This window comes from Typopeltis vanoorti, chromosome 5 (assembly GCF_054136105.1).
Source record: "Typopeltis vanoorti isolate ZY-2024b chromosome 5, IOZ_Tvanoo_1.0, whole genome shotgun sequence".
Taxonomy (NCBI): Eukaryota; Metazoa; Arthropoda; class Arachnida; order Uropygi; family Thelyphonidae; genus Typopeltis; species Typopeltis vanoorti.
This window is the reverse complement of record NC_143553.1, coordinates 91,766,351-91,778,630: the sequence shown is the minus strand read 5'-3', so window position 1 is coordinate 91,778,630 and position 12,280 is coordinate 91,766,351. Positions and strand designations below refer to the sequence as shown.

Here is a 12,280-nt window from a genome sequence, read left to right as displayed (position 1 = left end):
TTCTAGTATGATAAATCTACAACAAATTATTTTTAATTTAACTGTTTTTTAATTAAAAGTTATTTCATTATTGAAATATGTTAGTATAAAATCTGAAACTGAAATCTGAATCTGTCTTGATTAACTACCCCTGAAGTTTCTCTATTACTTCCTCATTTTTACAAAACACAGATGACTAGATCTGAGCATTGCAGTTCACATGTGATTGAGAAAAAAAAAAAAAAAAAAAAAGATAAAAAATACTGTCTTTATTTCTACTCATCATATTCATTCCCAACAATCCTTTGTGCTGTTTTTACCATATATTTGCACTAACATAAATAAACTTCACAACATTATTTATTTATTCTTAGCTGCTGCCTTGCTTTAATATACACACGTTATTGTTCATCTCTAATGTATAGACATATACTATTAACATGTTTTGGTTAAAAAGATCTGATCTGAATCCTGCAGAAATATTTATAAATATCTTTAAGTCAGTTAGCCTCTTTCATTAGGTGTCATGATTAGATGTCATGATACAGAGATTTTCCTCCTACTTTGGAAGGAGAGGTTGAAACATAAACTGACCAAAAACACATGGGTTTGTTTTTGTCAAACTAGACATAATGGCTTTCGTTTGTTTTGAAACATCCCAGATGTGCTTGATAGTATTATTATACAGGAATCTCTATGGAGTATGAAGACCCATTGCAGCGATAATAGTTATTCACACTATGCCTGATTCTATTATCACGAAATATATGACTTCTTTGTCAACCTTTTAGGTGTCCACTGCTAGAATAGGACCTCCCCACCCAAAGTCCTCCAATCTCTCCTATCTCAAGCATTATCTATATCACTGATTCCTGCCATCTCTTTAAATCTTATCCTCCAAATATCTCTTTGATTTTTCTATAGCTCTCTCTATCTCTTGGGTAGCATTCAGATCTTATCTTTGTCCAATTTTGAGTGTTTCTTCTTGTAAAACAACCTGATATTGGCACTTGGATCTTTCAATGGCTGTTTACAATGCTTCTTATCCTAAGGTTTCTTTGCTTTAATCCAATGCTTTAATTCACTGCTTTAATCCAATAGTGCACTTTCTGTTCTGAATAGTAATGCCAAACAGTGACTTATCCATTTTCTTTTTGGTAGTCTTCAACTTGTTGGATAATTTTTTTAGTCCATCTTTCATTTCCATATGTCATGACTGGAAGTATAAAACTATCAAATATTTCACTTTTAAGACAGATTGGGATATCAACTTAAGTATTTCATAGTGTTTTTCAAAGGCTATCTAAAAAAGTTAAATTCTTCATATAACTTTTTCAGAGCATCTCTCTACTGTGATCTTTTGCTCTAGGTAAACAGAGGAAGCTACTACATCAATTTTCCAATGTTCCAGCTATATTGGCTTTTAAGTCATAATGTTGGAGGTCTAATGGAGGATTAACAGCACTAGGAAAGAATTAAAAACTAATTTTAATACTTCCAATATTCTGTCTCATCACTGAGACATCTTCTGAGAGTGCAAATGACACTTATAATACACACAGCACAATACTTAATGAAACACATGGGAGACTCTAAAGTCCTATCTATTTGGCTAACAGTAATCATCAGAGGTCCCAGTTTACATTCTAAGCTGTCTACAAATGCCTATAGAGGGTGCATTTGTAGACAGCTTAGGATGTAAACTGGGACCACTGATGATTACTGTTAGCCAAATTTTGGTAAGTTTTATGCATCCGTATTTGTTTAAATTGCATTGATTTCTGAGTGCTGCTGCAGATTCCAAAAACAGCCTTTCCTTTTTAAATTTACTATGGTGGAGCATGGTGGTTTTCTTCCAGAAGACTCTGTGAGTTGTGTCCAATACATGGTCTGCAAGGCCAGATTGACCATAGTCATGATGGCAGATATAAGATTTGGAGCATAAGTGGCATCTACTATAGGTCCTAGGGAGAAATAGTAGATGCCACTGATGTTCCATGCTACAAATTACAACTGACAAACTCTCTTATCCCTCCCCCCTCAGTGGACTTACCACATCCTATATAAAAAAAACTCTACCCATTTTAAAACTGTGATTGAAAATCTAACTTTAAATAATACAGATATACTGGTAAGCTTTGACATCATCTCACTGTTTACCAATATTCTGTTAAATGACACCTTAATACTCTTAAAAAACGTTTTTCCTTCTGATATCTTAGATCTCTTTTTCTTTGCTATCAATTCTGGTTATTTCTCTTGGAAGAACAAAATTTACAAACAGATAGAGGGGAACCCATCTGATCGGGGAACCCATTTCACCCCCCTCTTGCCAATCTTTACATGGAAAATTTTGAAAAACGAGTCCATTCCTAGACACTTTAGTAAGATGCTTTCTGAATACATAATCTTCCCTTCACTGAATATAGAAAGCCCACTCACACAAGCAGATACATCCAAAAACTTTCCCACCACCACCCCTCTAACAATCCACATCATTAAAACTCCACAACACCTTCCTATCCAATGGCTACAGTGATTAGAGAATTAAAAAAAATAATCAGTTCCTCCCCCATTCCTTGACTATCTCTCCACAAGGATTTCAGAAATGCCACCACCATCCCCTATCTCCGTGGCACATCGAAAAAAATAGCCAGGTCCTTAAAAAAAAAAAAAAAAAAAAGTACTAACAAACAACACCGACAAGGTTCGTTAGTCGTCAGACTAACATCTTCAGGGTTAAAGAGAACTAAAAGTTTAAAGCATAAACTACTAGAAATTATGAAAATTAGTTCATTTGTTGGTTATTGTGACCATCTAAACAGTTCGTTAAAAAGCTGAATAACAGATCTATACAACTGTTAATGCATGTTAGTTGGAGACAATGCTATTTGTTGTCGCGTTCTGTGGTTCACACTCACTCTGTCCAAGGTCTGAAATTGGTAAATTTTTAATAAATGATGACCAAACTTGATTTAAAATCAAACCTTGGTTGTTGTTGTTGCATTGCGTAGGAATTTTAATCATATTTGCTGCCTCTTTGAATTTTCTTGCGAAACAATTCTTATCTATATAGGACATGTTTGTTCTATCCCAGAGTATATCATGACCGATAGATGTTGTGTGAAATGCCAATCCTGATTTATGTTCTCTCTTATTTTGTACATCCTTTTAATATTCGCTCATGCAGATTTCTCCCAATCTCCCCGTCCGGCCAGATGCCACAGGAACAGTGAATATTAGACACCCCTGGTTTTTTCATTGGGTGATGTGGAGGTTTCAGAGGATGAAGAGATCTTGATATTTTTTAAAGTGGCAGGAAAGTCACTTTTATGTTGTATTTGTAGAGAAGTTGGCTAATTTATCTGTTACATTCTTGATATAAGGAAGGGTGACTGCGTTCTTGAAATCTTATTTATTTAAGTTTCTTGTAGGTGCTGTATTGAGAATTTTCTTAATTAACTTAGTATTGAAACCATTCAGTTGTAGGATCTGTGTTAAGTGTTGTATTTCTTCTTTCTATTTTTCTTCTGTACTGGGGATGTTGAATGCTTTACATCAGTACTAACTTCCTATCTACAATTTTCCTCCAAATCAGTCTGCTACTTGTCAAGACTCCAACATTATCAGATCTTGTATTTCTATCGTCCAAGGCACATTGTACTGTATCAATCCACCTATATCTTGGTCTTCCTCTGGGTCGTTTTCCTGCCAACCTGGCAGAGAACACTTGTTTTGCTAATCTTTCCTCTCCCATTTTATTCACGTGACCATACTACCTGAGATTAGCTCTGCTAACACATTCCTGGATGCTGACAATGTCAAGTTCTTTCCTAATATCCTCATTTTTAATATGATATTGCCATTGATGCCATCTGTTCACGCCTCAAATCTTTCTCAGGACTCTCATATCTGCAGTCTCTAGTCTTTGGTCAAGTGTTTTACTTCTGACCCAGCTCTCAGATCCATAAGTTAAAACTGGTTTGAACACTGTCTTGTATACAGCTAATTTAGTGTTCCGACTAATTTCTCTCTTATTCCATATGAATTTATTCAACTGACTTCCCGCCATACCAGCTTTGCTGATTCTGTTGTCTATTTCTATATTTAATTTACCATCTTCACTAAAAATCGTGCCTAAGTAGCTGAAATGTTTTACTTGTTCCACAGGTTCTCCATTCACAACACAGTTGACATTTTCAATGATTCTGCCTATTTTCATTGTCTTTGTCTTTTTATTGCTGACCTTCATACCATATCTATTACAACTGTTATTCAATTTAGTCAGAGAATCTTGCAGACTTGTAGCGGATTTATTTAGAAGTATAACATCATCCACATAAAGCAAAGAACTGACATTAACATCTCCAATTTTGATATCAGGTTTAATACCACTTTCCTTCATAATGTGATCCATATAGATAATGAATAACAGAGGGGATAATGTACATCCTTGTCTCACACCAGATTTAACATTAAACCATCTTCCTGTACTTCCTTCAATTCTAACTGCTGACTTACAACTCAAATAAAGACTAAGTATTGCTTGATATAATGCCCCATTGACACCATAAAACTGCAGCATATTGAATAGCTTCTCTCTTGGCACCTTGTCATATGCCTTTTCCAAATCGACAAAACTTAAATACAGATCTTTGTTATATTCCCATGCTTTCTCGACTATTTGTCGTAAAGTGAAGATCTGATCCTGACAGCCTCTATTTGGCCTGAATCCAGCTTGTTCTTCACCAAGCTTTTCTTCCACAATTCTTCTCAACCGTTTCTCAAGTATACTTGCATAGATCTTGCCAGGAACACTTAGTAGGGAAATACCTCTGTAATTCTCACATTCAGTTTTATTTCCTTTTTTATATATGGGTACTATGAGAGCTCTACTCCAATCATCGGGAATTCGTCCCTCTGTCCAGGCTTTCTGAACTATGCAGTGCAGCCACTGTAAGACTTTTATACCACCAAACTTCAGCATTTCTGGTCGAATATCATCTACTCCTGCTGCCTTTCCACATTTCAAGCCTTTGATGGCTTTTTCTACTTCAAGTATGGATATGTATTCCTGACTGCATGCCTGGTCAGTGTTTTTTATCACTGTGCTGTCATCACTGCTTGTTTCATTTAGCAGTTTTTCAAAGTAATTACTCCATACTTCAAGGATATCTTTTTCTCCCATTTTCATTTCACCTTTATCATCTCTAACTCCTTTTACAGCACTCTTTCCTCCATTCCTAAGCTTCTTCAACAACCTCCAGAATATTTTGCCACCTTCTTGATATTTATTTTCTATATTCTTGCCAAAGTCCTCCCATGACTTTTGTTTAGCTAGTTTTACACACTGTTTAGCTTTCTTACATTTGTCTCTGTATTCTGTAAGAGTAAAAGCTGACTTATTTGCCAGGAACTTTTGATATGCTTTCTTCTTTTCCTTCACTGCCTCTTTAACTTCCTGTGTCCACAAGGGAGTTCTGATTTTTTTTATCCTTGCACACAACCACATGCCTCTCTGGCAGAATCAATCAATGTTTTCTTCAGAGTTTGCCACTGAACCTCCAAAGTTTGATTCCTGTTCTCAAACTCTTTCATTTTATTTTCAATAATCTTTCTGTATTTTAGTCTACAGTTCACATCTGAGAGCTGCTCAACTTTTATTCGCTTTAAAACTTTCTTACATGTTATTCTTTTCAATATGAAATTCAATTTTATCCTGCTCAAGACTAAATAGTGATCACTTCCAATTTCAAATCCTCTGTACACTCTCGTGTCCTGTACCAGGGAGAAAACATCACTATCAACAATAACATAGTCAATGAGACTTTTCTATTCCTAGCCTCTTCTCTCCATGTGTATTTGTGCACATTTTTATGTTGGAACATGGTGTTAGTAATAACCAGTCCATGTCCTGAGCAGAAATCCAACAGATATTTGCCATTATTATTAGCTTTGCTCTTTTCTCCAAATTTTCCCAAAATATTTTTGTATGGCTGACAATCATTTCCTCCTCTGCTATTTAGATCCCCAACAAGGACCAACTTTTCCTTTTTCATTGTGTCAGTTGCATTTTCTAAAGCGTCAAAAAATTCCTCCACTTCTATCTTCTTAGTAGAACCTTCTGTGGGACCATAGGCACAAATAAGTCTCATTGTCCAGTTCCCCATTCTCATATTTGCCCACAGTACTCTACTTGAGACTGACTGCCATGACAATCAAGAAGATTAGCCTTGTATTTTGTGTTGAATACTATGGCTACTCCTTCTTTTCCTTGATTGTCATTGCCTGAATATAACATTTTGTATTTATTGCTCAGAAAGATCTCACCAGTTTTGGTCTTTTTTGTTTCAGTCACCCCTATTATGTCGATTTGGTACTTATCTAATTCCTCAGCTAGCTCCATTTCTTTGCCATTCAGGCTTCTTACGTTGATAGTACCGATCTTTAACTCTGTTGATGTTGAATTGGGGTTTGTTTTCAGATTTGTTCCAGTAGCTGACTTTTCGCTGTTCGCCCTGGTTCCCTAGCGAAAACAACGGGGGCCTTGTTTAACCGGGCGACGCCCCAGCCGGCATGAAATTTTGTCATGTCGTATCATCATTTTTTATTTTGGTTTAACCAATAAGAATACAATTTGGTCGGCTAAATCCCAAATTGCCAGCCCATCCTCGTTCGTTCAGTATCAAAGTAGATACCCAACAGGGTGCACCACGAGAAGGTGAGGATTGGACATTAGGTCAGAAGCCCTGGTCGGTTCTCCGCATTCCTTTAAAGGCTATGTGGAGGTCTCCTCTCAGTTATACAGCTTTGACCCTTAAGCACTCCTGCTTTATCACTTAAGGTTTTTATTAGGCCTATTTTTTTGCTTGGGGTGGTGATGTGAAGTAGCATGCAGAAATCTTCCTGTGTTTGTTGGTTTTCTATAGATGGAGAACAATAACATGTTTTTTCTTTCATTTATTTCTATAACGATGTCTAGGAAAGGAAGTTTTTTATTTTCTTCTACAGTTCCAGAGTGAATTTTATGTTAGGATGTAAGTTACTAAGATAGTCTTGAAATGTAGTCAGTTCTAGTGCTGTTCCTGGCCAAATGATGAAGATATTGTCCACATAACAGAGCCATATTTTCGGTTTTTTGTGCCAGTTTTGTAAAGCATTATTTTCAAAATTTTCCATGTAGAGATTTGCTAGAGCTGGTGAGAGGGGTAAACCAATTGCTAGTCCTGCTTTTTGTTCCCAGAGTTTGTCTTGGTAAAGGAAGAACATGTTTTTTATGCAATGTTTGTAGAGCTGTACAATGTCTGGTGGGAAGAGATTTTCTAGGATGTTTACTGTTTCATTTCTTGGAATCTTTGTGAAAAGGCCGACTACATCTAAACTCGCTAATATGTCTGAAGGATCTATGTGTATATCTTTTACTTTCTCTATGAAGTCTGTGCTGTTCTTAATGAACAATGGTGTTTTTCCTATATGTGGTAAAATCAAGTTTGTAAGGTGTTTTGCCAGATTTGAGGTAGGAGAGTCCCTTCCATCCACTATCGGTCTTAGTGGTATATCTTTTTTATGAATTTTAGGGACTCCATATATTCTAGGCACTAGCGGGTGTTTGGATTGTAGCTTTCTTTTGGGTTTCTCAGACCAATCTGGTATATTCTTGATAAGTTCACTGGTTTTGTTGTGAGTTCGCAAAGTGGGGTCTCTGTCTAATGTTGTGTAGGTATCGGAATCTTCAAGAAGGGTTTTCATTTTGTTGTTATAATCTTCTGAGTTTAAAATAACTGTTGCATTGCCATTGTCTGCTTTTATTATGACTATGTTTCTGTCTGATTTGAGTTTATTAAGGGCTGCGAATTCTGTTTTTTGTAAGTTTTTTGGTGGTAATTTTTTAATAGTAATGTTGCACTTTGAATGCGGATCAGATCTGCTATATTTCCTGGTACACATTTCTTATTCCTTTTTCAATCTGGACTATGATATCAATTTTCGGGACTTGTTGTAGCGTTACAGCAAAATTAAAGCTTTTCATAAGAAGATTTGTTTCATCCCTCGTTAGAACTCTTGAGGAGAGGTTAATTACTACTTTGGAGTGATCTAGATGTTTCCTTTTTTTTTTCCTTTTCTTTTAGAAGAGAACTGAATTTTTTGATTAGGTTGCATTTTTTCTTTTCAGACACCATTGTAGCTTTATTGTATGTTATAGTGTCTATGTTATTGATTAGTTATGACGGCAGTGATGTGGCCAGTTCGTTATGTATATTACATGTCCTGATTAATCTTGGACAATTCTGCTCTAGTAGCGGCAATTCTAAATGCACGTTTGATTTTTATGAGCTTAGGAACAATTTCGTTTAAATCAAGTTTGGTCATTGTTTATTAAATATTTACCAATTTCAGACCTCACAGAGTGAGCATGAACCAAAGAACGTGACAACAAATAGCATTGTCTCCACCTAACACACATTAATGGTTGTATAGATCTGTTATTCGGTTTTTTAAATAACTGTTTAGATGGTCACAATACCAACAAATGAACTAATTTTCATAATTTCTAGTAGTGTGTACTTTAAACTTTTAGTTCTCTTTAACTATTAAGATGTTAGTCTGACGACTAACAAAACTTGTCGGGCATCATTTTTTAGTACTTGTTTAGTTTTAAAAACAGTTTTCTTTAATAAACATGTGGTCACAAAACTGGAATAATTATATTGAACTTCTTAACCCAGAAACCTCTGCAGGAATTTCAGAACATTGTTAGATATCATGAAAAAGAAAAGTGTCAAAGGGAAGATAGTGTGTGTGTGTGCTGCCTCATTTTGACAATTATGAGTTAAGCAGACAAGTGATGATAATGAATGATATAATTGCAAGAATGTGCAAAAAAAAAAAAAAAAGAGCTCTGGAATTCTTTGAATTCTGGAGTGTGTTTGAAGGCAAAAGACAGCTGTATGCAAGAGATGGGTTGCATCTGAACATGGAAGGTCATAACTGATTAAAGAAGTTACTGTTTTCTGAACAAGTCGAAGTAATTGGGCAGGGAAACTAAAATTGAAAAGGTTCAGTGTAAGAGAGAGAAACTTATGCAGTGATTGTATATTTGTTGATATCCTTATTCACGGAATAAATTGCAGAATAGAGCAGATGAAGATCGCATTGGGATTACTGAAATTAGTGACATGTATATCAGTTCTAAAGCTGGTACAAGAACTAAAGGGAATCTGCAATTTTTGTATACTAATGCAAGAAGCATTCAAAATAAAAGAGAAGAATTTTTGGCATTAGTCAGTGCAATCTCACCAAAAGTTGTAAGCATTAGTGAAACTTGGCTGTCAGCAGCAGATGTGGTCACTGGAATTGAATGTGATGGGTACAGTATTTTCAGGGAGGATAGAGAAGATAGAACAGGGGGAGGAGTACTGTTGATGATAGCTGATGAGTTGCAGCCAAAGAAAGTAGTATATCAAGATAATAGACATGTGAACGATAGTTCATTTGAGGCGGTCTTGTGTGAAATAGTGACCAACGCAACCAAATACACAGTTGGTTGCTGCTATAGGCCAGGGGGTACAGGAGGTGATATTGAATTCATGCATCAGCAAATTGGTGCAATGAGTGCAGGGTTAGTGATTATTATGGGGGATTTTAATTATGATGATATCAATTGGAAGGAGGAAATATCACATGGCAAAAAGGAAATGTAATTCATACATCTTCTAAGAATTACTTTACTTGAAACAACACATAACTTGATAATTACTTGAAACAGCACATAACTGAAGGGACACGTGGTGTCAGAGCGTTGGACCTGGTCATTGGTTCAGAGGACATATGCATAAGTAAGATGTCCTCATTACCTCCAATTGGTGAGAGCGATTATGTGGTATTCACTTGGGAGGTTGCAAAATTTATGGATTTCTCTCTTAAGAAGGGGTATATATGGAACTACAGATTAGGTGATTATAGGAAGCTTCGGAGTGAGCTTACAGCCGTCCCATGGCAGAACATATTGCAGGGGGAAAATGTTAGTACTGCCTGCGATAAAATCAGCAGGTATCTGAGGAAGGCAATATCAGATTGTGTCCCCATGGTCAGGTAGACAATCAAGGTAGGCATTAGATGAATGAGTAGTATCAAGCTTGATCTGCAAAAAAAGAAAATGTTATGGAGAATTTACAAGGAGAAAGGTGATCAGTACACCCATTAGCAGTAAAAGGCTCAAGCTAGGAAGGTTACCAGCATAGTAAGAAAAGCTAAATCAGATGATAAGAAGACCTTAGCCAAGGAGATCAAGGGTAATCCTAAAGAGTTCTTCCGCTATGTGGAAAGTAAAAGGAAGAATGACTTCATAAGGATAATTTTGGTGGGTGCTGATGTTATTTGTGACAAATTCAGATGCAATAGTAGAGTTACTGAGTGATCACTTTTCAAAAGTCTATCACCCAAGTGAGGATATCTCTGTACCTCTAGCAATAACTAATGTGAGAATTGAAGTTAAGAAATCAGAGGTACTTAATATATTGCAAAATTTAAATGCAAACACTGCTGTAGGTTAAATGGAATATCAGCTCGGGTGTTGTGTGAATGTGCAAAGAAATTGTCAACACCTCTTACTTGGTTTTTTAACTTAAGTTTGAACTCTGGTATGGCCCCTAGGGAGTGGAAGGAAGGCAAAGTAGTTCCTTTGCATAAAGATGGCTCTAAAACTGCAGTAGTTAATTACAGACCAATCACCATCTCAGGAGTGATGGTAAAAGTATTGGAAAAGTTGGTTAAAGATAAAATTCAAGAATGGGTGGATCAGGATATGATACTCTGTAGGGGCCAACACAGTTTTGTTAAAGGTCGATCCTACCTTAGCAATTTATTAACTTTTTATAATAGAATGACATCTGAGTTGGACAAACGAAATGGCCTAAGTGGTACTTCTGGATTTTGCTAAGGCTTTTGACAGGATACCATATGGAATACTGTTGTGCAAATTGGCACAGATGGGGATGGATACAACACTGGTGATATGGATAAGATAATAGCTCAGGGAGAGATACCAGAAGGTTGCGTATGGAGGAGAGCAGAGTCCAGGATGAGGCAAGTGACCAGTGGTGTGCCTCAGGGCTCTGTGCTTGGGCCATTATTGTTTAATTTTATTATTATTATTATTATTATTATTATTACGGGTATCTCCATGGAGTCAGTAGACTCATCGCGGGAGACCCAAGCTAGCAAAACAATATCTGTCATATCTCTTCTTGAATTCATTTACAGATGAAGAGCTCACAACAAAGTCAGGCAATGAATTCCACTCATTCACCACCCTCCAGGCAAAAAACCTTGTTCTGACACCTTTGTTAACCACACTCTTCTTTAATTTCCAGAGATGACCTCTTGTTCTTCCATCACTATCACACAGCTGAAACATTTCCCCTGCATCAATCCTATAAAAACCTTTTAGTAATTTGAATGTTTCTATCATATCCCCTCTTCTTCGCCTATCAACCAATCTCTGCAATCCACAAGCTCTCAATCTATCAATGTAGGGAGCATTTTTTATATCACTCACCAACTTGGTCACTCTTCTCTGAACCCTCTCCACAGCCTCCTCATCTCCAAGGAATCCAGGTGACCAGACCTGAGCACAGTAATCCAAATGTGGAAGTATCAATGCTTTATAAAGGGGAATAATAACCTCTTTATCTCTGGATGTCAGTGTGTTCCTCAACAACCAAGTAAACCTATGTGCAATCTTGGACACCTTAGCAATGTGTCCTCTGAACTTCATCTCCTTATCTACCAATACCCCTAAGTCCCTAGCCTCATCAATCTCTTGGAGTACCTTTCCATCTATGTAGTACACAGCTGGTAATCTTTTAATCCCAAAATGCAAGACTTTACACTTTTCCACATTGAACTGACATCCATTTTCTTTTGCCCATTTTACCAGCTTATTTAAATCCTCCTGCAAACTTTCAACATCAGCTTGATTTTTTATTGCACTACACAACTTTGCATCATCAGCAAACAACTGAATATCTCCCTTTAAGCCGTTTCCTATATCATTTATAAACAAATTAAACAACATTGGCCCAAGCACAGAGCCCTGAGGCACACCACTGGTCACCTGCCTCATTCTGGACTCGGCTCCTCCATACACCACCATATGGTATCTCTCCCTGAGCCATTCTCCTATCCATATCACCAATTTAATATCCATTCCCATCTGCTCCAATTTGCATAACAGTGTTCTATGGGATATCCTGTCAAAAGCCTTAGCAAAATCCAGAAGTACCACTGTGTAGCCAGTTCC

General features: G+C 36.6%; 1 protein-coding gene across 5 annotated transcripts in view; it reads right to left on the bottom strand.

Annotated features, from left to right (window-relative positions):
- Positions 1-12,280, bottom strand: part of LOC150106649 (uncharacterized) — a 366,314-nt gene that overhangs the window by 237,450 nt on the left and 116,584 nt on the right. The window lies entirely within an intron of this gene.